Genomic DNA, 26,529 nt, shown 5'->3' with positions numbered 1-26,529 from the left:
TGGGATTTACTCTGATGATGTTGGAGCCATCTTTGCCCCTCTGAGCTTTGGTGCTAGATAGCTCGGGTCCGGCTACCTCCTCAAGACACAGATTAAGACAAAGTCACAGCTTACCTGGTTTGGAACTCTTGGCACCGGTGTGCCTGGCTGTGGCTTCTCCTGATCCACTGGTCTTAGAGGTTGTAGAGAGGGCGTTCTCTCATTCTAGTGATCCAGTCTCTCAAATATCCTCAGATTCTACTTTTTTTTCCCCCTATGACTCAGAACTCTGATCCCAGCAGACCTACTCCACAGGGACAGCAAGTACCAACTTGCATCCAGATATCTCCCACAGAGGAACTACCCCTCTCTTTGGACACCTCCCCAGAGCTTCCCTGTGAAGAAGTTCACTGAAAGAGAACATGTAAAAGGAGGCACATAGATTACCCCTTGGAATGTTTCACTGAAGATACTGACTACATCGCAGGGGAAGGGTCCTCCAGATCACCTGATGACATCTCATTTAGAGACATTTTGGAGATCCTTAAGCAGAAAGGTGGTTGGTCCTCAGATAATCTTTCCACTGATGAGTCAGTATTTCTGGAACCTTTTGGTACTGGCTCATCTATGTCTTCGGTGACTCCCCTGACTGATGAGCTTATCGACCTAGTCTCTCGCCAGGTATTGAAGAAATCAGATTCTGTTGAACCAATCCCATGTTGTTCAGATAAAATTTTAGTTCTTCCAAAAGATAAACCCCATTGGAGCAAAGAAATCCCTGTTGATACAATGGTTGTGGCAGCAGCCACTTAGAAGGAGCTAGCAGAACAGAGCTCCTTTATCCATCCCCCTAATAGAGAGTCCAGGATGTTGGACAGGTTTGGAAAGCAAATATTTGCTTTAGCGACCTTTGCCTTGAGGTCCCTGAATTATTTGGCACACTTTACAAGACTGAAGAGGGATTTGACCAAGGGACTCTCAAAATCTCTCTTTGAGTACATGTCTGCAGAGGACTATAACAGATCATTCTCGCAGCTGGCCACTGTATTATCTATTTCCAAGGCATCCATGAGGTTGATTTTTCATGCAGCAGAGGGTACCTCATGGGCATCCGATTCAGGCATTGCCGTAAGGAGACATGCCTGTATGCAGTTATGTGATTTTGTGGAGCCTTTCAAGTCTTCTTTCATCAATGCCCCTTTTGATGGAACATCCTTGTTTGGCCCTTCTGTGAAAGAAACACTTTCCCACAGTGAACAGGAAAGAAAGACCCTGTCTGCTGTAAGGATTCGCTTTTCTGTTCCTCAATGATCCTTTTCAAGGGATTAAAAAGGAGGCAAGAAAATGTGGTTCTGTAAATCCCAGGGAGCTTTCCAGGATTTACATGGAGACAACTCCTTCTGAGAGAGGGGAGGAAATTCAAATGGAAGCCACTGTCCTTGCAGCAGAGGAGGCCTGCAAAACCTGGGTTTCAGGATTCTTTTTGGATAGACCCTTTCAGCACTGCTAAAGGGATGCCCAACTGCTTACCTCTGGAGGCAGTAGTGGAACATTTGCCCATGCACCCAGATGCCTCAGCTGCTATAACAAAAGAATCTGATGTCGTCAATCTTCACATTATCCTTGACAGTGGGTTCAGTTCTGAACCTTGGAACTGACTCAGCCATTATTCCAGCTCACATCTACCAAAAACTTTCAAGTTCAGCTCTACCCTTAATGCTGCTTGCCAAATTACCTCAGATCTTGCTTGCCTCTTCAAAGTACCAGATATGCCATCTCCTTAGCTCTCAGACGACAGCATTTTCAGTTCTGTAAGTTTTTTCCTTTTCTAAATAACTATTATTTTTCTAAGTAACTATTATTTTTCTTCTACTCACTCCTCATTTTTGACTGTTTGGTGTGCGTGCAACCTTTTTTTCTTACGTACCATTCTTGGTACATCCCCTATTTACCATTTCAGGAATTCTGTGAGTACCCTTGCTGGTACTTTTCTGATTGTGTCCCTAATTTCCTTCTTTCTTAAGTTTTTAAAAAAAAAAAGGTGGTAGCAGTTTTTTTATAGTTTTCAGTGTGTGAGTATTTGTGTGTGTGTGTGTGTGTGTGTGTGTGTGTGTGTGTGTGTGTGTGTGTGTGTGTGTGTGTGTGTGTGTGTGTGTGTGTGTGTGTGTGTGTGTGTGTGTGTGTGTGTGTGTGTGTGTGTGTGTGTGTGTGTGTGTGTGTGTGTGTGTGTGTGTGTGTGAGCTTTTTGTTATGCTGGACAAGCCAGTTAAAGGCACTTCGGGCTTTAAGAGGTGTCTTAAGTGTGATAGAAAAATGCCCAATTCTGATGGGCATACCCTTTGCGTGTATTATCTTGGGGCTGTACACTAACATGAAGACTGTGCCTTAGGTCATAGTTTCAGCCATAGAGCATTAGTTGACCGTAAAAACAAACTCATTCTGAAGGGTCTTTTGAAATCTGAGTTTGAAGAGTTCTTATCAGGATCTAGAACAAAGGCGAGTTCACTTTCTACTTCCTCTTCTTCCAGCAAGAGGGAGAAACAAAAAAAGAGATCTCATTCGGTTCCGACTGTTTCCTCAGAACCGCTAGTTAAAATGTCTAAATTGGCTATGGTCCCAAAAGTATCTTCAGAACCTGCAAGTCAGGAATCTCAACCCTTGGTGCCATCGGTGCTGGCTTCTGCACTGATTTCCTCAGCGCTGACCACAGCTACAGATTCCTCCTCCATGACACCAAAGGCCCAGGAACCGAAGGAGTTTTTCCTTAAACAGCTACCACAGACTCAATATTCTCCTTTGGTAGATTCCTTTGCAGATTACCCTCCAAGTCCCTTCTTGGAGAGGCACCCTCTCAGGTCTCTGTCCATTTCCTCTAAATGATCCACCAGGACTCTAACTGAATTGGATACAATGAGGACGGTGGACCAACTTCTTGCAGCGAGGTGAATGTCTTCAACATTGGTTCCTAGCACCTGTGCCATTGGAACCATGTCCACTTCCACCCCAGTCCTTCTTCCTCCTCCGACTCCCACTGAGACTTCAGAGTCCCTGGTGTCAACAGTCCTGGCTTGGTGCTGGTTAGAGCTCCTTCTCTGGCACCGATTTCTACCCTAAGTGCTTCAGGTGTGTCAGACCTGGAGACCTCCCGGGGCCGTAGCTTCATTGTGGGTTCCGGGGGGATGGTTTCATCTTCAGCAATTTTGTAGCCATCCATGCCCCTCGGTGCTTCTGCATTTGTAAGCTGGGCCCTGGCTTCGGCCTTGGAGGGAGCTTTCTCGGTGCAGGATGGGACCATGTTTCCAAAGGAGTCAGTTTTGGTTCTGGACTCCTATCCCTCTATGGAGGGGCCTGCTTACCAGGCCATGGAGATGGCATTGTCCATTGTGGGCAGTCAGTCGTTGCTTACCCCGTCAAACCAGATATCTGGCCTCCCTCCACCAGAGCTTCCTCCAGCCTCTTCCCTGGCAGAGGGGGCACAGAAGGCTCAGGATCTAACCATAGTTGTTATGTCCTCTTCGGACGCCTCTCTGGAGTATCCCACCAAAGAGGTTCCTGTGAAGAGAAAGTGCAAGAGGAAGCACTTGGACTCCCCTGAAGAGTCATTCGCAGAAGATACTGGCTTCGATGAAGGGGAAGGTTCCCCAAGTCTCCCTCTGGTGATGTTTCCTTCGGGGACATCCTATAGATCCTGAAACAGAGGGGTAGCTGGACTTCCCTCCAGCCTTCCTCTGAGGAATCAGTATATCTTGAGGCTTTTCCTTCCCAACCCTCCACCACTTGGATTTCTTCACCCGTTGACAATCTCATCAAACCGATTGCTCAGCGGGCATGGAAGTTGCCTGATTCTATTGAGCCGATTCCTAAGAGACCAGACTGCATATTGACAGCTCCTCAGGATCAGGAGCACTGGGCTAAGGGAATTCCAGTAGATGCCATGGTATTATCAGCAGCCACTAAGAAGGAACTTGCCGACGAAAGTCCCACTATCCATCCTCCTAATAAGGAATCTAGGACCATCAATAGATTTGGGAAGCACGGATACACTTCGTCGACCTTCGCTCTTAGAAGCTTGAATTATATGGCACATTGTACCAGGTTGCAGAGGGATCTGATTAAAGAACTGTCAGATACTCTGTCAGGAGCAGTAGCTGAAGGAGTTTGAGGCAAAGTAACTTCTCAATTCGCCACCCTTGAATTGATCTCCAACTGGTCCATGAGGCTAATTGCTCATGCGGCTGAAGGGACAACAAGAGCTGTGGGTTCAGACGTAACCATCGGGAGACACACCTGGATGTGCTTATGTGAGTTTGAGTAGCAATTTAAGTCTTCTTTCGTCAGTGCTCCATTTGATGGAACATCCCCGTTTGGTCCCAAAGTGAGAGAGACTCTAGCCAGACGTGAGAAAGATGGAGAGGCTCTTTCTGCCCTAGGGATATGCTCTTCCACTCCCCAGCAGCCTTATTCCAGGAACTAGTGGAGAGGGAGGCTATGGTTTAAAAAGTCCAAAGGGCCTTTCCAAGACTCACGTGACAATGACTTCTCCCGAGGTAGAGGGGGAAGTAATAATGGAAGATGCCGAGAAAGAGGCAGAGGTGGCCTGCAGAATTAGGGTTCCAGAGATTTTTTCTCTGGGAACTCCTATCAGCATTTCTGAAAGGAGACATGATTGCCATCCTTTGGAGGCAGTCAGGGGCGATTATCCCTGCACCAACATGGCTGGCTAAGTGTAACAAGGGACCTTTACGTGCAGAGGATTATAACCAGAGAATGCAATATCATTAGTGCAACCAAAGAATGCAACCAAAATCCCAGCCGTTACATCCAGTCACAGGGAAGCAGCAGTCTTAGAAATTCAAAAACTGCTCGACAAAAGTCATACAAACAGTCCCACCAGACCAGATAGGATCCGTAATCTATTCAAGTTTCTTTCTAGTGCCAAAGAAGACAGGGGACTGGAGACCAGTCTTGGATCTGAACAGGCTGAACAAATCGGTTCAGCAAACCAAATTTCAGATGGTCACGTTTCAGTCTATTCTTTCCCTTTTGGGAAAAGATGATTGGATGTACTCTAAAGATCTTCAGGATACGTATTACCATATAAAGATGGACAAATGGTCCAGAACATTTCTGCATTTCAGCTGTGAGCCAGTCACTATCAAATCAGAGCACTACCCTTTGGTCTCACCACATCCCCCAGGGTGGTCACCAAATACATGGGAGTGGTTGCAGCTCATCTTAGACTACAAGGATTCTGGGTGTTTCCATATCTGGACGACTGGCTCCTTAAAGCTTCCACACAGTGTCCTCTTGAGGAAGATTGAGACTACACTTTCAAGAACAAGAACAAAACACAAAATGTTTATCAAAATTGTTAATACTGTAAATAGTTGAATAGAGTCTTGTGTGAGTTACTGCTTTATTTCTTCTTTAATTACTCTTCCAAAGATTTTGTAATAGAAATCACCAACACGTAGGTCTACCCCTTTCACCTTTACCATAAAATCAAATGATGGCACAATAATCTCCCCTGACCCATCTACAAAACTATTAGGTGTCATCATAGACAATAATCTCAAATTTGACCTACATGTTAACCAAACTATCAAAACCATCAATACAAAACTAGGGTCACTTTACAGAATAAAAGCCTTCCTAACCCCTCCAGCTAAAATTGCCATAGCTCGCTCTCACCTTCTTTCAACCCTTCTGTATGCATCCCCTCTACTCTCGAATTTGAACAAGACTGTCCTTAACAAACTCTCAATTTGCTACAACCACATTGCCAGGTTTGCCACTGGGTTGCCTTTTAGGACACATCATTGCATCAATCTAAATCAGCTTGGTTGGCTTGAACTACCTAGCCTAATCCAGTATAACCAACTGATTATGGCCTATAAAATCCTCTATAATCCGGACAATAGTCCTGCACTTAAAAATATTATCACCCCCTATAACAATCCTAGACCACTTCGATCCTCTAACAAACTACTAATTCAGACTAGCAAAATTAATAACACAGCCGGTGATTCTGTCTTTGCAAACTCTGTAAGTAGATCCTGGAACTCTCTTCCAGCTGATATTACCTTACTTTCCACCTTAGGTCAATTTAAAACTAGACTCAAACAACATTTGTCACTTAACTGGCTATGTCAATGTATCAAGCCAGACTAACTCGAGTGTGTAAAAATCTGTTAAACAGTTTACTGTGTAATTTAATTTAATCCTGACTTGTGCTCAGGACTATCTGTAACCTGTGGAACTTGTTTAACTTGCTTACTTATGTAATCTCTGTAAATAGTCTGTTTGTAATATGTAATGCTGGTATTATGTAATGCTGTATCTGCTTACCCTTGGAGCTTTTCTCCCCGGGCCTCCGCTGAAAATGGACATGCATCCAGTCGGACTATCCCGGTCAACAAATGTAAAATAAAAATAAAATAAATAAAAATCCTCACTCTATGTTTAGTTTTTATATATTACTTTTGCACTGTTACTATGCTATTTGGGAATAGTTCTTTACATGCTTATAATTTCTATCTTATTGTGCTATTTTTGTTTATTTTTATCATTATTATTTACTAGTATATAGTGGAGCTTTTCTCCTCGGGCCTCTGCTGAAAATGGACATGTATCCAGCCAGACTAGCTCGGTCAACAAATGTAAAATAAAATAAATAATCCTCATTGCCCTGTTCTGGAGTCAACAGATCTGGTTTCCCTTTCTTTGGCCTCACTTAATTCGGAAACCTATGAGTCTGGATCTAACTCTGAACCTACTGTCCACCTGGACGGATTGGTACACCCGAATCTACAGAACCTCAAGCTCACCGTGTGGTTTCTCCGATTCCCATGATCACCAGGCAGTCCTCTCTCAGTTCACCAGCTCAAAGAATTGATGTGATAGTGTTCAATCTCGCCGTTTGTTCTTACACCTGGGTTCGGAGCCGATCCTCGGCTCCGTGTCGGCCGCTTGCAAGCTCTGCATCGAGAAGAAGCTCGAGACCAACCTAACTCCCACAATCCCCCTCTGCCTTTACCTCAGATCTAGTTTGCCGCTGCTACGTTCGCATCAGATTTGATGAGCTCGGGCCAACTCAAGCTAAGATTATTTAATTTCTTATATTTCTTCTATACTTTTTCTAAAAGTTGTTCCTAAGTGACTGTGTGTGTGTGTGTGTGACTAGTGTATCGAGGGTTCTCGGTTCCGTATATAAATTTTATATACTTTATTAGAGTTTTCTCTCTGGGCCTACTCCACCCATTTAACTTGGATTGACTACTGGATTGGACTAAATTACTGGATTTGACAAAATTATTTCTGGATTAGACAATTTTACTGGACTGGACATATTACTGGCTATTTCTCTAGTTACTGTACCTATTTTGACATGTCTGAGAAAGCTAAATCTGGGTTTAAATGCTGCCAATGTGGGCAGAAGATGTCTGTGACTGATAATCATAGTTCCTGTGTCTACTGTCTTGGCCCTCTCCATCTGCAAGAAGACTGCTCAATATGTCATTCTTTCAGTGGGAGGGTCATGACAGATAGGTGCAGGAAACCTATGGACAGGGGGCTTTTGAAGCCTGCCTTTCAAGAGGCTCTGGATGCTTCAGACCAGACATCCAAATCCTCGAAGGAATCGAAGACGTCAGAGCCCAGGTCATCGGCTCCGAGCTCTTCAGTCAAAGTTTGATCACCGGTTCCACAGACTTCGGGGCCGAGTGTTGAACTGTTGTCAGTTTCCGAGCCTCGAGTCTTGGAACCGGTGATGGAGCTCCCTCCCCCGGCACTGTTGAGGTCGGCTCCGTCTTCGATTCCTTCGACGCGTTCTTCCAGGCCCCTCTCCGACACCGATGTAGACCGCGTGGTGCAGAAATTAATGGAGAACACGGCCTTATCCAAACTCATCTCTGTCTCTTCCCAGTTGGTGTCGAGACTCGAAGGCCTTCCCTTATCTCCACCTGTTCCTCCTCCGATGCCTATCCAGTCTTCGGAGCTGGGAGAGGCTGATCTGGTGAATGTGGAGCCCTCTGTGCCAGAACCGTCTTTCTCTCGGTCGGCTCCATTCACCTTGACTCCGTCGGATCCGGTACCAGAGTCTCGGAGCCGAAGATCCATCCTTGGGTCCGGGACTGAGAGTCGGACCGATGTTTTGTTTCCGACTTTCCCTCTCGGGGCCTCGGCTCGGATCGACTCGGCTCCGTCCTCGGGGTCGATGCCTTCGGTGCCTGTCTCGGGGATTCTTCCGATGTCCTCGGAACCGGGAGATACCTCGACTCGGGACCCGGGGGCCTTCGACCTCATGAGGAAGGTGTTGTCTACCCAGACAACCACATCAGCAGATACGGCTTCTCCTTCCCATAAAGGACCGTTATCCTCCTCTGCACCCACGGCTACATCTAGCGTCGAGCACCTGTGTCTCAGCCACCCCTGGAGGTGCCCCTCTTCCTCGGAGGCTTCTTCAGATGCCCCGAGGAAGTTCGAGGAAAAGATTGTGTAAGAGGAGACACTTAGATTCTCCACAAGAATCATTGACATCGGACACTGACTTGGATGAGTCAGAAGGGTCCCCAAAATCACCCTCAGAGGATGTCTCCTTTTCTGACATCCTGGAGATCCTAAAGCAGAGAGGTGATTGGCAAGCCCTCCCCCCTTCTGAGGATGAGTCAGTCTTGCTGAAGGCATTCGGTGCTCGCCCTTCCTCCTCCTGGGTCACTCCGCCCTTCGATGAGTTGATGGAGCTGATTGCTCGAAGGGCGTGGGAGACTCCTGACACGGTGGAGCCAGTCCCTAGAAAGCCTAACAAATATATTACTGCCCCTCAGGATAAGGCTTATCTAACAAAGGGAGTGCCAGTGGACGCTATGGTGGTGGCAGCGGCCACGAAAAAGGAGATGTCTGAATCTTCCTCATCTGTTCATCCGCCTAACAGAGATTATAGGACTATGGACAGGTATGGGAAGCGCATTTTTAGTTCAGCGGCTTTTTCTATGCGATCCCTGAACTATTTGACCCACTTCACATGGCTACAGAGGGATCTAATCAAAGAGTTGGGAGATACCCTCCAGGGTACTACAGATGCTGCTGTTTCAGAGAAGGTTACAGCACATCTCAATACCCTTACATCTATTGCAAACTCGTCCATGAGGCTGATCTCATACGCAGCCGAAGGATCGAGTAGGGCAGCAGCTTCAGCGATTGCTCTTCGTAGACAATCCTGGATGCGCTTATGTTCATTTGCGGAAGCCTTCAAGTCTTCCTTTACTAACGCCCCATTTGATGGTGCCATGCTCTTTGGCCCCAAAGTAAAGGAGACCCTTACCCGGTGTGAGCAAGAGGGAAAGACTCTGTCTGCTGTCGGAGTCCGTTTTTCCACCCCATCCAGACCATACCCCAAAGGGCAACGTGGTGGAAAAATGTGGTTTCGAAAACCCCAAGGATCTTTCCCAGGCACACAGGGTGATGCCCCCTCTAGAGGCAGAGGAGGGGGCAGAGGTGGAAGACGCCGCCCTGGCGGCAGAGGGGGTCCGCAAAACCAAGGTGACAGGGATACACCCCCTGGGAAACCTTTCCAGCACTCCTGAGAGGAGGCCCGACTGTCCTGCTCTGGAGGCAGTCGGGGGTCGCTTAGCTTTATACCCTCAGGCCTGGCGAAATCTTACATCAGACAATTGGGTAAAAAGCGTTGTTACCAGAGGCTACAGAATACCCTTCCTATTGCCCCCAATTCCGAAGCAAAGACTCCCAGATGTGCCGCCCCATCTGCAAGACCCTGCAGCTATAGAAATTTCAAAGCTGCTAGAAAAAAGAGTAATCCAACCAGTCGCAGCGGACCAAAGAGGATTCGGAACTTACTCAAGGTTCTTTTTAGTTCCAAAGAAGACAGGGGACTGGAGGCCAATTCTGGACCTAAGCAACCTCAATACCTTCGTCAAGAAAGAAAAGTTCCGGATGGTCACGCTTCAATCGATCCTTCCATTTTTACAGAAGGGCGACTGGATGTGCTCAATAGATCTGAAGGACGCATACTACCATATCAAAATGGCCAGGGCGTCCAGGGATCACTTGCGCTTCCGGCTGGGAGCCAGCCACTTTCAGTTTCAAGCCCTGCCCTTTGGTCTGACCTCAGCCCCCAGGGTTTTCACCAAATGCATGGCAGTGGTAGCGTCTCACTTGAGACGCCTGGGATTCCGGGTGTTTCTGTATCTGGACGACTGGCTCCTTTCTGCCACCACCCAGCGTCAACTGATTCAGGCCAGGGATTACACACTGCAGCTTTGTGTTCATCTCGGAATTTCCGTAAATTTCGAAAAATCTTTACTACAGCCATCACAGCATATCTCATTCATAGGAGCAGAATTGGATACGCATCGTTTAATTCTAAGTCTTCCTCCAGAAAGGATAGCCTCACTACAAAGCCACATATCTCTTCTTCTGTCATCCAGAAAATCCCCAGCAAATCTGGTTCTGAAGGTTTTGGGTCTCATGGCAGCTTCTCTCATTGCGATACCATTGGGAAGACTGCACATGAGAGTTCTACAATGGCTACTGTTTGCACAATGGTCGTTCCAACAGCTACCTCTAACACACGAAATTCTGATCACAAACACATGCAAATCGCACCTAGCTTGGTGGCTCCGGACTTGCAACCTTTCCAGCGGAAGACCATTTGTGCTACCCACGCCGACAGCTACAGTGACCACGGACGCTTCCCTGATAGGGTGGGGGGGCATCTTTCAGGGACAGACAGTCCAAGGCGAATGGACCAATTTAGAGTACAATCTGCACATCAATGTTCTAGAGTTGAGGGCAGTGTTTCTAGCGTTGCAACACTTTGCTTCCCTTCTTCCTCTAGGGACTATTGCAGTTCAGACGGACAACATGTCCGTAGTTTGGTACATAAACAAACAAGGGGGAACCAAGTCTTATCAGCTATGCAGAGAGGCCATGAGAATCTGGCAATGGGCGGAGTCCACGGGTCGCTTTCTGATTGCAACGCACATCCCGGGGTCATCCAACGTCATAGCCGACAGGTTGAGCAGAGCAATCCTGTTGCCTCACGAGTGGTCCCTCAGTCAGTTGCGAAGGAGATTTTTCGCAAATGGGGCCAGCCTTCCTGCGATCTTTTTGCATCTCCAATGAACGCCAAATGCAGAAGCTATTTTGCCCTATTACCCCCGCCAGGGGAAGTCCCCAGGGACGCTCTGGTTCACGATTGGCCCCCGGGTCTCCTGTACGCTTTTCCTCCTTTTCCCCTGATTGCAAAGTTTCTGCAGAAAGCCAACAACCTGCAAAGGACGATTATCCTCATTGCCCCATTCTGGCCTCGTCAAATCTGGTTTCCCTTTCTTCTGGCACACCGCATTCGGGAACCCTGGATCCTGGACCCGGAGCCGGATCTACTGACCCACTCGTCAGGGGCTCCCCACCCCTCGCTACTGTCACTCCAACTAGCAGCTTTGCTGCTCCGCTTCCCTATTTAGCCAGGTCTGATCTTCTTTCACCTGCAGTTCAGAATATACTAGTGGCTTCTCATAAAGCTTCCACTACAAAGACTTACACTAGTAAATGGAAGCGTTTTGTTTACTGGGCAAATACACAGCAATTGGACCCTGTTATAGCTCCCTTAAATAAGATCTTGGAATTTTTAACCGAGTTATTCCACCAAGGAGCTTCTCCTGCCACTTTAAGAGTGCAATTGGCTGCCATTTCCAACTTTCATATGGAAGATGTGGGGCTCCTATTATGGCTCACAGACTTTGTAAGGCCTTTCTGAAAGGATCTTTCCATATTAGACCACCAGTTAGAACTCCTACATCACCTTGGAATCTGAACCTTTTATTATCTAAATTAATGCTGCCTCCATTTGAACCAGCCTCCTCTTGTCCATTGAAATATTTGTCGTGGAAGACCCTCTTTTTGGTGGCTATTACATCAGCTAGGCGGGTGTCAGAGCTTCAGGCTCTTTCTATTAAACACCCTTATTTGATTTTTCACTCTGACAGAGTATCTCTTCTCACTAATCCGTCCTTTCTCCCCAAAGTTTGCTCCGTTAATAACATTAATCAATCCATTGAACTCCCTACCTTTTTCAAAAACCACTCCAATAAGTTGGAGTATATGTTACACAAGTTGGATGTTCATAGACAACTTAGATTTTACCTGGATAGAACAAAGGATCACAGGAAAACAGATCAACTTTTTGTAGCCTTTGCAGACAGCAGGAAAGGTGTAGCAGTTACTAAACGAACCCTTTCCAAATTGCTAACTGATTGCATTATATTTGTCTATGCTACTTCGGAACAAACTTTACCTGTCAAACCCAAGGGGCACTCTACAAGATCAGTTTCTACATCCCTGGCTCATGCAGCTCACTTACCATTAGACACTATATTTGCAGCTGCCACTTGGTCTAAACCACATACATTCATTTCTCATTACAAGGTAGACAGGGTTTCTAGGGACAGGGCAATGTTTGGTTCCACTGTGCTCAAGAACGTTCTCCCGTGAGTTCCTCAGGAACATGGAGCTAGGGACGCTACCCAGGTGTAAGAACAAACGGCGAGATTGAACACTCTCACATTTAGAAGTTATGTCCTTACCATAACGTTCCATGTGGAGTGTTCATCTCGCCTTTGTTCTTACATTCCCACCCCCACCCCCCCACCCTCAGGAAGAACGTCCAGTTTGGTGTCTGGTTTGATTTCTCCTACTTCTGCATTTCGCAGTTGTTGCATATATATGTATATATATATATATATATATATATATATATATATATATATATATATGTATAGGTGTATCTTGCAGTATGTTGTTTTTGGCATGAATGTGTCTCTCTCTCTGACTTCTGGTTTGCTTGCAAACTAGATCTGAGGTAAAGGCAGAGGGGGATTGTGGGAGTTAGGTTGGTCTCGAGCTTCTTCTCGATGCAGAGCTTGCAAGCGGCCGACATGGAGCCGAGGATCGGCTCCAAACCCAGGTGTAAGAACAAAGGTGAGATGAACACTCCACATGGAACGTTATGGTAAGGACATAACTTCTAATTCTGGCTAGTCACAAACCCTCAGCAAGAAAGTTGTACCTCAGCAAATGGCACAAGTTTAATACTGACCCATGTTCGGCTCCAGTCAATAAGGTTCTAGAGTTCTTGACATCAATTTTTGAAACAGGAGCCTCAGTGTCCACCATTCAAGTGCATCTAGCTGCAATCTCCAATTTTCACTTGGGTCTGAATGGGTCGTCCTTAATGTCCCATAAGCTTTGCAAAGCCTTTGTGAAGGGATTTATGATGCTCAGACCTCCATATAAGGAACCATCTGCACCTTAGGACCTAAATTTAGTTCTCCAATTCCTAGTTTATCCCCTGTTTGAACCTTCAGACAAATGTGATCTAAAATTCCTGTCTTGGAAAACCTTGTTTCTAGTAGCCATCACCTCAGCCAGGAGAATTTCAGAGATTCAAGCTTTATCCTGTAAACCTTCTTATATAATCTTTCATAAACACAGGGATGTTAGGTAGTCCGATCTCACCTTCATTTTTACATATGGGTTTGGAGCCGATCCTCGGCTCCGACTCGGACGATTTACAAGCTGGCTCGTGGCTAAGCAGGTATCCCATGGTGCACCAGTACAATCTCCAAATCTCGTTTGCTGCGTCAATGAGCTCATTTGTACTTCTCTTGGCTCTGGCTAAGTTTTTTCAAAATTCTTTATATTCAATGCTTTATTGTATATTTAGTGTTGCTAATAGATTAGGCAGTTGTATTGCTTGCCCTTTGTGAGTGCAACTTAGTTTATTAGTTGTTATTGGTATCCTGTGTGCCAGTTAGTTTAGGCGCCGTTGCGCATTTTTTGATATTAGGCAGAGTTTTTGGCGGTTTTCTGCTTTTAGTCAACAGGGGCTCCTGTTGTCTTGTCTGTTGTTAGTCTGACCTTTTTTTTGGTCACCTTTGTCAGTTAGTTCTGCTAATTTGACATTGCTGTTTTGGCGGGGATCTGCTTGTTAATTTACTAGGATTGCAAGTATACTACCTGTTTTTCTTTAGGAATATAGACATTGTGTATTTTACGGTTTCTCTTGTGTGCATGGACTTTCCTTTCTGGTCTGTTTAAGTTAGAAGTTCTAGTTTCACTACACCAGGCTAAGCCCATTTAAGTTAAAGGACGTAGTTCTCGTGTAACTCCTTTAGCTAGCTTTCTCTACACCGGGCTAGGCCCGTTTAAGTTAGAGGACCTAGTCCTCGTGTGACTCCTTCTTAGGTCTAGGCCCGTTTTAGTTAGAGGTCTTAGTCCTCCTTCTTTTTCTCCCTTTCAATCTCTCTGGGTTGTGTGTGTGTGTGTGTGTGTGTGTGTGTGTGTGTGTGTGTGTGTGTGTGTGTGTGTGTGTGTGTGTAATATGTCCAAGGAAAGTAAGGAGCATAAACCCTCAGGGTTCAAAATGTGCATGAAATGCTCCCAAAAGATGTCCTTAACAGATGGTCACAGTAGCTGTGTCTACTGCCTAGGGGCCATCCACTTACAGGAGTCATGTTTGTTCTGCCATGCTTTCTCTCCTGGAGTGTTACAGGAGAGAAAGAACAAACTCATACTCAAGGGTTTCTTGAAATTATGCTTTGAGGAAGCACTATCCAGTTCTTCGGCTTCCTCTAAGTCTGGGAAATCAAAATCCTCAAAAAGGCCTTCTCCGGCACCGGCTGGTGTTTCGCAGCCACCGCCTAAACAGTCGAAACAATCCAAATCTGCCTCCTCAACTCCTCAGACTTTGGAGCCAAAGGAGAGCATCATGGTAGTGTCAGAGTCGGTTACAGGTGTTTCGGAACCGATCTCTGAACCTATTGATACAGCAGTTGACTCTGCTACTCATAGCCTGTCTGTAAGCTCCCTACCGGTCTCCGTAACAATTAAGTCTCCAGTGCCTCCCAGGTCAAGATCCCCAACTATGTCTTCCAGGTCTTCCAGGAGCCTTTCAGAAGAAGATGTGGAGAGGGTAGTGCTGAGACTCCTGAAGTCGTCTGCCTTGCCAAAATTATTGTTGGCTCTGACCCAGTCGGCTCTGGAGCCACTTGGCTCAGCTTTGCCCTTGTCTGCTATTCCTCCTCCAAGCCATACTGGCCTTTCAGAGCCAGAGTGCTTGGTGCCACCAGAGGAAATGCCGGCTCCAACTCACCTTGTTGCTACCTTGGAGCCGGGTTCGGCTCCGACATGCTCGGTGCCATCCGTCGTGTTTAGGAGCTGAAGCTCTCCTGTTGGCACCGGCAGGGAGGGTTGGAATCGATCTTCTTCGGTTCCGAGCCTTCCTCTCGGTGCTTCAGCCAGGGTGAGCTCGGACTCTGCATCCATCTCAGAGCTGGCAGCTCTGGCTCTGGTGCTGACCCCCGTCTCTTCGGAGCGGGGGAGGTCTTCGGAGCTGGAGAGGTCAGCATTTGAGTTGATGAGGGGCATGCTGTCTCATTCTCTAGCCCCCACCAGTGGCACTAGCACTCTTCCCCCGAGAGCACCCACTTCAGTCTTAGCCCCTACTCTCTTTGGAGGCAGCAGAAACCCGCAGCCTCAGGGGCCATCGGCTGGTGGCCCCCATTCTTCCGAGACTTCCCCGGAATATCCTTTTGAGGAGCCTCCCCGGAAGAGGTTATGTAAGAGGAAACATATTGACTCCCAGGATGAGTCTTTGACATCGGACACTGACCTCGAGGAGTCGGAAAGGTCCACCAAGTTGTCCTCTGATGATGTCTCCTTTTTGGACATTTTAGAGATCCTTAGGCAGAGGTGCAACTGGCCCACTGTTAACCCTTCTGATGAGGAGTCGGTGTACCTGAAGGCTTTCGGGTCTCAAACTTCTGCCTCTTGGGTGTCCCCACCTTTTGACGAACTGATGGATTTAGTTAGTTGAAAGGTGTGGGATACTCCTGACACTGTGGAGCCAGTCCCCAGGAGACCAAATAAGTTCTTGTCTGCCCCTCCTGGTAAAGAGTTCTTGTCCAAGGGCGTTCCCGTAGATGCCATGGTGGTGGCGGCGGCCACGAAGAAAGAGTTAGCAGAGACCTCTTCATCTGTTCATCCGCCAAACAAGGAGTCTCGACAGATGGACAGATTTGGAAAGCATATTTTTAGTTCAGCGGCCTTTACTCTTTGATCGCTGAACTACCTCACGCACTTCACGAGGTTGCAGAGGGATCTCCTCAAGGAGTTAGGAGATTCCATAAAAGGTGCGTGTACTGAGGGAGTTCCTGACAAGATTTCTACTCAGTTGCCCACCTTAAATTCTGTGATTAACTCCTCCATGCGACTTATCTCTTATGCTGTGGATGGAACGAGTAGAGCAGCGGGTTCTGGAGTTGCCTTGAGGCGCCACTCCTGGATGTGCTTATGTAATTTTGCGGAACCATTCAAGTCTACTTTCCATAAGGAAGGAGCATATGATTTTTGAATGGAATGATTGATTAGAACCAATGCCCTGTTTGATGGTTCCTCGTAGTTTGGTTCCAAGGTGAAGGATACACTCACTTGGTGTGAGCAAGAAGGAAAGATGCTTTCTGCCATGGGAGTGCGTTTTACTGTCCCTTCCAGACCATACCCCAAGGGTCAAAGGGGCGGTAAAATGTGGTTCAAGAAATCCCAGAGGGTCTTTCCTGACACACAGGGTGAATCCTCATTCAGAGGTAGAGGAGGAGGAAATGGCAGACGTCGCCCTAGAGGCAGGGGTGGTCCACAATACCAACAAGGCCATGATTCCTTTCGAGGATGGCCTTATCAGCGCTCCTGATGTGGAGCCCGACTGCACTTCTCTGGGGCCAGTCAGGGGTCGCATTTCTTTGTACCAAGAAGCCTGGCTAAATATCACCCAAGACAAGTGGGTACAAAGAGTTGCTACCAGAGGCTATATCATACTCTTTTCCCAATCACCGTTTGTTCCCAAAAGGATCCCAAGTTGGAGATCAACAAGTTGCTTGTAAAAAGAGTCATCCAGCCCATCCCAGCAGACCAGATAGGGTCCGGAACTTACTTCAGGTTCTTTTTAGTTCCAAAATTAACCAGAGATTGGAGGCTAATATTGGACCTCAGCAGATTGAATGAATCAGTGAAGAAGGAAAAGTTTCGGATGGTAACACTGCAGTCTATACTCCTGTTGTTAGGGAAAGACTTTTGGATGTGCTCTCTGGATCTTCAGGATGCCTACTACTACATAAAAATGGACAAGGCATCCAGAAGCCATCTACTCTTCCGGCTGGGAGCCAGTCACTATCAGTTTCCCGCTCTGCCCTTTGGTCTCACACAGCCCCCATGGTGTTCACCAAATGCATGGCAGTAGTGACAGCACACCTGAAACGTCAGGGATTCCAGGTGTTTCCCTGTTTGGACGACTGGCTCCTGAATGCCCCCACCAGGCATCTACTCCTCCAAAACAGGGACGACATGATTCAACTTTGTGCTCAGTTAGGGATCTCCATAAATTGGAAAAAATCTGCATTATTGCCTTCTCAATCTGTGATTTTTATAGGTGCAGAGGTAGACACAGTGAACATGACAGCTCGTCTCCTCGCTGAAAGGGCACAGAACTTAATCTCCCAAGTTCAACATTTTCTCCCATTGCGAAAAGTCAAAGCAAAGTGGGTTCTTTAGCTCCTCAGGACTATGGCTTCCACAATTCTATTGGTACCATTAGCCAGGTTGCACATAAGAATTCTCCAGTGGCTTCTATTTTCCCAGTGGTCCTTCCAATCTCTCCCACTGAGTCATCCTAGCCTGCTGACGGAATCATGCAAGAAGGACCTTCTTTGGTGGATAGCTCCCAATCAACTGATCACGGGTGCCCCCTTTGTTCCAGCCAACCCGTTGCCACTGTGACCACGGATGCCTCCCAGATCGGGTGGGGGGGCATTATCTTGGCAGGACTGTCCAAGGCACATGGCAAGAACACGAGACTCATCTGCATATCAGTGTTCTGGAGATGAGGGCAGTGCTTCTGGCATTGCCAAGCACTTCAAGACCTTCTTCCTCTAGGGACAATTGCGATACAATCAGACAACATGTCGTTGGTTTGGTGTATCAACAAACAGGGCAGTACCAGATCTTACCCACTCTGTCGAGAGGCCATGCGAGTTTGGGAATCGGTGATTTCTTCCCAGCGTTTTCTGGTTGCAATGCACATTCCAGGGACGACCAGTGTGATAGCCGACAAGCTCAGCCGGGCAATCCTAATGCCTCACGAGTGGTCTCTGAAACGGGAAACAGTGGATCAGATTTTTGGGAAATGGGGACAGCCTTGCTGCAACCTTTTTGCCAGCCCAGTCAGTACCAAATGCAGCAGCTATTTTTCCCTCATTCCCCCTCCGGGGGAGACACCCAGAGATGCTCTGGCTCATGATTGGCCCATGGGACTTCTGTATGCCTTTCCTCCAATCCCTCTCATTTCCAAAGTGATTCAGAAAGCCAGTCGGCTGGGAAGCAAGTTGATCCTCATTGCTCCTTACTGGCCTTGTCAGGTCTGGTTCCCCTTCCTCGAGCTTCTCCTCCTGGATGATCCTTGGATTCTAGACCCAGCTCCAGATCTATTGACTCACATGTTGGGTTCGCTACACCCCTCAATCCACACGCTCAAACTGACAGCGTGGCTACTCCAGTTCCATCTCTAGTCAGGCTTCATGATGTATCATCCTCAGTGTCACATATTCTTATGTCCTCCCATAAACCTTCAACTAGAAGGCTGTATGGCAGTAAATAGAAAAGATTTTCTATTTGGGCACAGAGAATGAATGTAGATCCATACACTGCTTCTATCCCTGTAATTCTGGATTTTCTTTCTGAGCTTTTTCAGCAAGGATCTGCCGCTGCCACTATCAGAGTCCAATTGGCGGTGATTTCTCATTTTCACTTAGGTTTTCCAGATACCAATTTAATGTCTCATAAGCTATGCAAGGCCTTTTTGAAAGGGGCCACTCTATTGAGACCACCTCTGCAAGAACCAGTGGCTTCTTGGGATTTAAATTTTGTGTTGTCCAAATTGACTTCTCCCCCCTTTGAACCTTCCCACTCATCTTCTCTAAAATTTTTGTCTTGGAAGACCTTGTTTTTGGTAGCTATCACATCAGCTAGACGGGTATCGGAGCTACAGGTCTTGTCTATTAAGCCACCATATTTGATTTTTCACAAAGACAGGGTGTCATTACATACTAATCCCTCCTTTGTCCCCAAAGTTTGTTCTAATGCTACCTTAAACCAATCAATAGAACTCCCAGTTTTCTTCCCTAACCACTGTAATGCAGCTGAGTACAGTTTTCATCAGCTAGACATTCATAGACAAGTAAGTTTTTATCTACAGCGGACTAAGGCTTTCAGGAAATCAGATCAATTATTCATTTCTTTTTTTTACTCTAGATTGGGCTTACCAGTTTCTAAAGTGACACTATCTGATTGGATTTCCAGTTGTATAGCCTTTATCTATAGCTCGGAGGGCAAACCTTTACTCTACAGGATCAAGGCTCATTCTACCAGGTCGCTATCTGCCTCTGCAGCCTTTCAAGTCAGGGTACCACTTGATAATATTTGTGCAGCAGCTACGTGGGCTACACCTTACACCTTTATTACATATTACAAATTGGATTTGGCATCCAGGAGTAGAGCATCCTTTGGCTCCACGGTGCTCAAGAGTGTTTTCCAATGAGCCACCCAAGAATAAGGCGCTAGGGAAGCTGTCCCATATGTAAAAATGAAGGTGAGATCGGACTACCTAACATTAAGAAGTTATTTACTCACCATAACGTTCCCATGTTGGTAGTCCATCTCACCCTTCATTTTTACCAACCCGCCCTCCTGCCCCCATCCTGGAAGATCTGGAAGTAATAATTTGGTTGCCCTTAGTTGGAGACCCTTTAGTATTGGTTGTTTTTATGGTTGTTATTCTAGTGAGCAGTAAACAAGATCTGGGGATTGTACTGGTGCACCATGGGATACCTGCTTAGCCACGAGCCAACCAGAAGTGTTCCAGCTTGTAAATCGGCCAAGTCGGAGCCGAGGATCGGCTCCGAACCAGTATGTAAAAATGAAGGGTGAGATGGACTACCAACATGGAACATTATGGTGAGTACATAACTTCTTATTTCCTTGAGAACTAACCCTTCCTTTCTCCCTAAAGTAGTTTCCAAAACCAATCTGAACCAGACTATCCAAAGTCCTGCCTTCTTCCCAAATTTTTCTAACAAAGACGAATATTACCTTCATTTATTGGATGTGCATAGACAACTCCATTTCTATTTGCACAGGACAAAATAATTCAGAAAATCAGAACAATTATTTGTTTCCTTTTCTTCACTGGAAAAAGGAAAATCAGTTTCCAAAGTTACTCTGGCTAAGTGGCTAAAAGACTGTATTACTGTTGTCTATAACAACAGGGATATACCGCAAAAAGACCTGTTAAGGCACACTCTACCAGAGCAGTAGCCGCATCTGCAGTTTTCCATTCCAGGGTCTCCTTAGATGATATTTGTGCAGCGGCTACATGGGCTTCTCCACATACCTTTATTACTCATTACAAATTGGATCTGGTCTCTAGGGGAAGGGCTTCCTTTAGCTCGATGGCCCTTAGGAATATTCTTCCATGAGACCTCCCAAGATTCAGGTTGCTGGGGATTCTGTCCCAGTGTCAAGGATTATGTGAAGATTGACAACATCAGCTAAAGAAGTTATGTCTTGCCATAACGTTCCATTTGTGTTGTCAATCTTCACATGTCCTTGACATACCCGCCCTCCTTCCCTCATCCCAAAATTTTTATGGTGGATCAGATTGCATCTGTGATATGGGTCCTCTTCAATGGATTTAGATAAGGCATCTCTCCTGTCTTTCTTTTTATATGGTTATCTGGCACTATTTTATGCAAACTCAATCTGAGGTAATTTGTTGAGTAGCAATATGGCTAGAGCTGAGCTCGAGAGTTTTTGGGAAACGTGAGGTGGAATAAAGGCTGTGTCGGTTCCAAGGTTCGGAACTGAAACCACTGTCAAGAATATGTGAAGATTGACAATGCAGATGGTACTTTATAGTAAGACATAACTTCTTTTTTGGGGTGCTAAAAATAATATGCAAAGGTTATTTCATGCTATTTTTCCAGATTCCCTCAAGAAGAAAGCTTCTTGACATACCACTCAGTCAGAAAGAAGCTGCAGCTCAAGAGCTTCAGAAGCTGCTGGACAAAAGAATCATCCAGGAGATCTCACCAGACCAAAGGCGATTTGTGTCTTACCCAAGTTTTTTTTAGTCCAAAAATGACAGGGGACCTGAGACCAATTTTGGATCTAAGCAGTCTGAAGCAATATGTGAGGAAATCAAAGTTCCAAATGGTCATGGTTCAGTGCATTCGACCTGTTTTACACAAGGATGATTGGATGTGCTGAACTGATCTTCAGGACACATACTATCACATCAAAATAAACAGACACTCCCAAAGGTTTTGCACTTTTGGTTGGGAGCCAGTCACTATCAGTTCAGAGCCTTGAACTTTGGACTCACCAAAGCCCCCGGGGTGTTTACCAAGTGTATGGCAGTGGTAGCAGCTCACCTGAGACTGCAAGGATTCTGAGTATTTCCATACTTAGACAACTCACCACTCCAACCAGGCGTCTCCTAGAACAGTCCAGGGACTATTTGCTCCAAATTTGCCAACACTATGCATTACAGTCAACATTTCCAAATCCAAAATACTACCACTACAGAGCCTGGAGTTCATTGGTGCTCATCTAAATACAATAAATCAGATTGCTTCTCTTCCTCCTCATCGTATAGTTACAGTCAAGTCCCAGGTTCGACAAAGTCTTTCTCATTTTGTTCCTCCTGCCAAACTTATCCTTCACTCCCTATGTTCCATGGCATCGTCTATAGTATTAGGCTCATTAGCATGTTACTATATGCGTGTTCTTCAAATGACTGTAGATGTGCAGTGGTCTGTTCTTTGACAACCTCTGTCTTTCCCATTCAGACCTACTCAGGTATGCAGAAACCATCTTAGCTGGTGGCTCAGTTGGATGACATTTACATAGGTTGCCCTTTCTGTCTGTCTGCCCCAGTGGCCACAGTGACCATGGACACCTCCCAACTGGGCATTTATTGGGAAGGGCGGTCCAAGGATGTGGTCCCCCCAGAAGACCAATTCACGCATCAATGTCCTAGAGATGAGAACACTCCTTTTGGCATTGCAGGCATTTCAAGACATTCTCCCTCAGGAGACTATTGCAATTCAAACCGACAATGTCTGGTCTGGCACATCAAACAACAAGGGGGAACTTGATCATACCCCCTCTGTCGAGAAGCTATGAGAGTGTGGCAGTAAGTGATCACCTCCAACCACTTTCAAGTGGCATTGCACATTCTGGGGAAATCCAAAGTACTAGCGGACAAACTCAACAAGTCCATTCTGATACCTCACAAGTGGTCTCTCAATCAATCAATGGAAAGTTTTCTGTTGATGGGGCTTACCTTGTTATGATCTTTTTGCTTCCCCCCACAACAACAAATGCAACAGGTACTTTGCCTTAATCCCCCCTGAGGGGGAGACACCAAGAGATGCTCTAGTCCATTTTTAGCCCTCCAGTGGTCTCCTTTACACCTGTGTTCAAGTACCTCTGATTTCAAAATTCTTATAGAAAGTCAGTTGGTTGAAGAGTTCTGTTATCCTCATTGCCAACTTTTGGCCTCACCAGGTCTGGTTTCCCTTCCTTTGGTCTCATCTTTGTTATCCTCCTTGGACACTGGACCCCAGTTAAGATTTTCTGCCACATCCCTAGAGGATAAACCATCCCAATATCACTGCCCTCAAACTAACCACATGGTTTCTTCAGTTCCTTTAATAGCTAGACAACCCAGGGTTTCTTCTCAGGTTTGTCATATACCTGTTGTCTTCACAGAAAGATTCCACTAAGAGGATTTACAATAGTAAAGGGAAAGAAATTCTCAATTTGGGGCCTTAGAAATTACATTGATCCTTTTACTGTTTCTTCTGTTCTAGAGTTTTTATCTTCTGTCTTTAGAGAAGGCGCTAGTTTTTCCACAAAGTACAGTTGGCAGCCATACCAAATTTTCACTCAGGAGGCATTGCTTTTTGCTTGGTAGCTTCCAAGTTGTGCAAGGCTTTCCTAAAGGGCACCTTCTTGCTCAGACATCCAGTGAAAGATCTGTCACCTCCACAGGATTTAACAGTAATACTTCAAGGCTTAACTCAACAGCCCGTTGAACCTTCAGCAAAAAATTATTTAAAATTGATGTCTTGGAAAGCAGCCTTTTTTTAGTGGCTATTACATCTCCAAAAAGGATTTCCAAACTCCAAGCTCTTTCTTCCAAAGCACCTTATATTGTTTTTCATAAAGACAGATTACCCTACAAACCAGTCCTTCTTTCCTATTAAAAGTGGCTTCTGAATCAAGCATAAATCAAACCATTCATTTACCAGTCTTCTTTCCAGATTTTTCCAAAAAACGAGAGTACAACTACATCTTTTAGATGTGTATAGACGACTACATTTCTATTTATACAGAACAGAAGATTTCATAAAAACAGGCCGTCTGTTTCTTTTTTACCTAGTAGGTTGGGATCGCCCATTTTTAAAGTTCCATTGGACAAATGGATAACTAATTGCATTTCCTGTATATATTCCCAGTAGGGTCTGTCTGTACCCAAACCATCTAAGGCTCATTTAACCAGATCCGTGGCTACCTCATCTGCCTTCTGGTCTACAACTTCCATTGATGATATTTGTGCAGCAGCCACCTGGTCTAATGCTCATACCTTTATTGCTCATTACAAAGTGGACATGATTTCCAGTAGCAGAGCTGCTTTTGGTTCAGCAGTTCTCCAGAATATCCTTCCATGAGGGCCACCCAACATATATGCAGCTGGGGACTCTGTCCTATACACTGAAAAAGATTGAAAAGGACAATGTCAGATATTAAAGTTATGTACTCACCATAACTATTTATCTGTGCTGTCCATTTTCCTTCTTACTCAACTCCTCTTCCTCCTTTCCCCTTCCTGTCATCTTCTGGAGTGAACTGATGGACTTTTGGAACCTGTTTTTCCGGGTTTGAACCTTGGTTTTATTCCTGTTCTCTTTTCCTGTTATATATTAAGACCTTTAAGGCAGCAAACTCATTCTGAAGTATTGGGAATGGACTAAGGCAATATGGGTAGAGGAAGGAGCTCGAAAGTTGGATCCAAAATCTGTGGAATGCGGCCAAGTCAGATCTGTGGATGGATCCATAACCCATACATTGAGGAAGAATGAAAATGGACAACACAGATGCATAGTGAGCACATAACTTTAATTTATGCAAACTCAAACCTTGCTCTATTTCTGTTGGCAACTTACCTTCAGAATTCTTGAAGCTAGCCTACTCCACAATTGCATACCCAGTCTCTATTCTAATCAATCATTCCATTCAAAAATCATATGCTCCTTCCTTATGGAAAAATCATGTATCATACCACTACATAAAAGGAGGTAACTTTACCAAAATATACTTTAGACCTGTTGCCTTACTGTCCAGTCTCTTGCTTAAAAATGTCACCAACTTTTCCAAAGCTACACTTGTTAGATCATATCTCCTTCCTTACTTATTCCATGCTTCTCCCATTCTAACTGATCTACAGGCCTATCTAACATCAGACCTTGAGCTATGTTACAATAAAGTAGCTAGGTTTGCAGCAAGTCATCCAAATTGTTCCCATCATTGCATTACACTCAAATCCTTAAACTGACTCAGGCTACCTCTCTATCAAACATATGCCCAACTTCTCCTGGCACACAGAATGATATACAACCACTTACTGCTGTTAGCTTTACTCTTAATCACTACCTGCCTAACTGCCACTTTGCTCCTTCAAAAACAACTCCTTCATTTATAAATCCAAAAAGTCAGTTGGGCACTGTCTACTTAAACACAGTAGCCAAAGCTTGGAATAATATCCCAAATGGACATTAGACTGATATCTAGCACTCATTTGTTTAAACATTCACTAAAACACATTCTCACCCAATCTTGGCTTTGTACTTGCATCAACCAGGTGGAGACACAATCCTTTCTCTTTTTCTGGTCATCTCCTCTTTCTGTTCCTCTCTGTACTCTCCACTATCCCCTCCTTCTTGCATCTGCAAAGCCTAATCTTAGCTCTGTTCTATAAACAAGCAAGCTCTGTAATTGTAAAAGTTGTAGAAACACTATAATGTTAGTCAGCTTTCTGAAAAGTGGAAGTACTTCTAAATACTTCTGAATTTAAATATTGTACTGTTGTTTCTTCTGCCACCTGATTTGCAGTATGTAAATATTTCACTGTTGTTTCTTCTGTCATGACTCTTATTATAAATTGTATATTACTGTACATGTATTACATGTACTGTTATTTAAGCTTTTCTCCCCAGGCCTCCACTGAAAATGGGTTCTATGCCCAGTCAGAATTTCAATGTAAACAAATATCAAATAAAATAAAGAAAAATAAATAAAAATTGTGTTCTTAGTTATAACTGTAACTTGTTATAAAATTAGATTTTAAATGGAAAGAAATATGCTGTTTAACCAGCAATGCCAGTTTTTGTTTTATTCCAAACTGCTGCTACCAGAATATGCTGTTTGAAGGCAAAAATATTTTTACAACTCCCGTGAAATGAAACTCAATTTTAATTAAATTGGACATCAGTGAAGGACAGCAGTGTTTCTGAAATAAAATACAGCCTTAAAAGAGTAACTTTTTAAATATTTTCTTAAGTAGATTCAAAACAAAATCCTGTTGCCTATCATTTTGACTTTCATCTGACTCTTGTGCATAATTTAAATATGGTGACAGCCCTAGATTTAATTATGTGGCTAACACTGCACTGTTTTTGATCTGACCTGAGCAATAATGAGGGCAAGTTTGCAAAAACTAACAGCTCAGGCACATGCAGACTTATAAGAATGTTCATCACAATGTTTTGTTTTTTTGTTCATCTCCTGAAACTTAAGTATTTATTTTTTCCTAGTTCTGTTCTTCACTTGATAATCAAGACTTCATATGTTAAACAAAAAATCATACTTTCCAATATAAGTTCCTCCATAGGGACAAGTGGAGAATATAGATAGACTAGCCCACCTCAAGTCTTAGAAGTGACAGCGAAACTGACAAAGGATGACAATACTGCCAAGTACTACTACGATTATGCTGTGCTACTTTCATAGACATGTTTTTCCCAGTCGGGCTGTTATTTGCATACACTGTGTGATTTTGTTGTGTTGAGCTTTCTGCATCCCTCAACTGTATGTATTTTTATCTGTGATGTTACCAGTAATCAGTGAAATGACACAGATATTGTATCTTTACAAGAAAGCATGTGTTAGAAAGTTTGACGACCCCCCCCCATGTGGCAAAATTATGAGTTTGTTTAACAAAATGGCATGTTTTAAACTGTAATCTTAGTTTTCACTATTCCAAACAGATAAATGCATGCTTATTATTTTCTTTTGCTAGCCTTATCTGATGCATATTTTCTGGATCTAATTGGACTCTGTTGAGCATATGATCATTTCTTCACA

At 44.9% G+C, this 26,529-nt stretch overlaps 1 protein-coding gene across 6 annotated transcripts in view; it reads left to right on the top strand.

The window, feature by feature from the left end:
• LOC122809137 (plasma membrane calcium-transporting ATPase 3) overlaps positions 1-26,529 on the top strand; it is a 4,021,470-nt gene that overhangs the window by 3,618,609 nt on the left and 376,332 nt on the right. The gene's annotated exons all lie outside the window — the stretch shown is intronic.

The sequence above is a fragment of the Protopterus annectens genome, chromosome 8.part0 (genome assembly GCF_019279795.1).
Source record: "Protopterus annectens isolate FY-2018-M chromosome 8.part0, PAN1.0, whole genome shotgun sequence".
Classification (NCBI taxonomy): domain Eukaryota; kingdom Metazoa; phylum Chordata; order Ceratodontiformes; family Protopteridae; genus Protopterus; species Protopterus annectens.
Note: the sequence above shows the minus strand (reverse complement) of the source record. Positions and strands in the feature narration are given on the sequence as shown.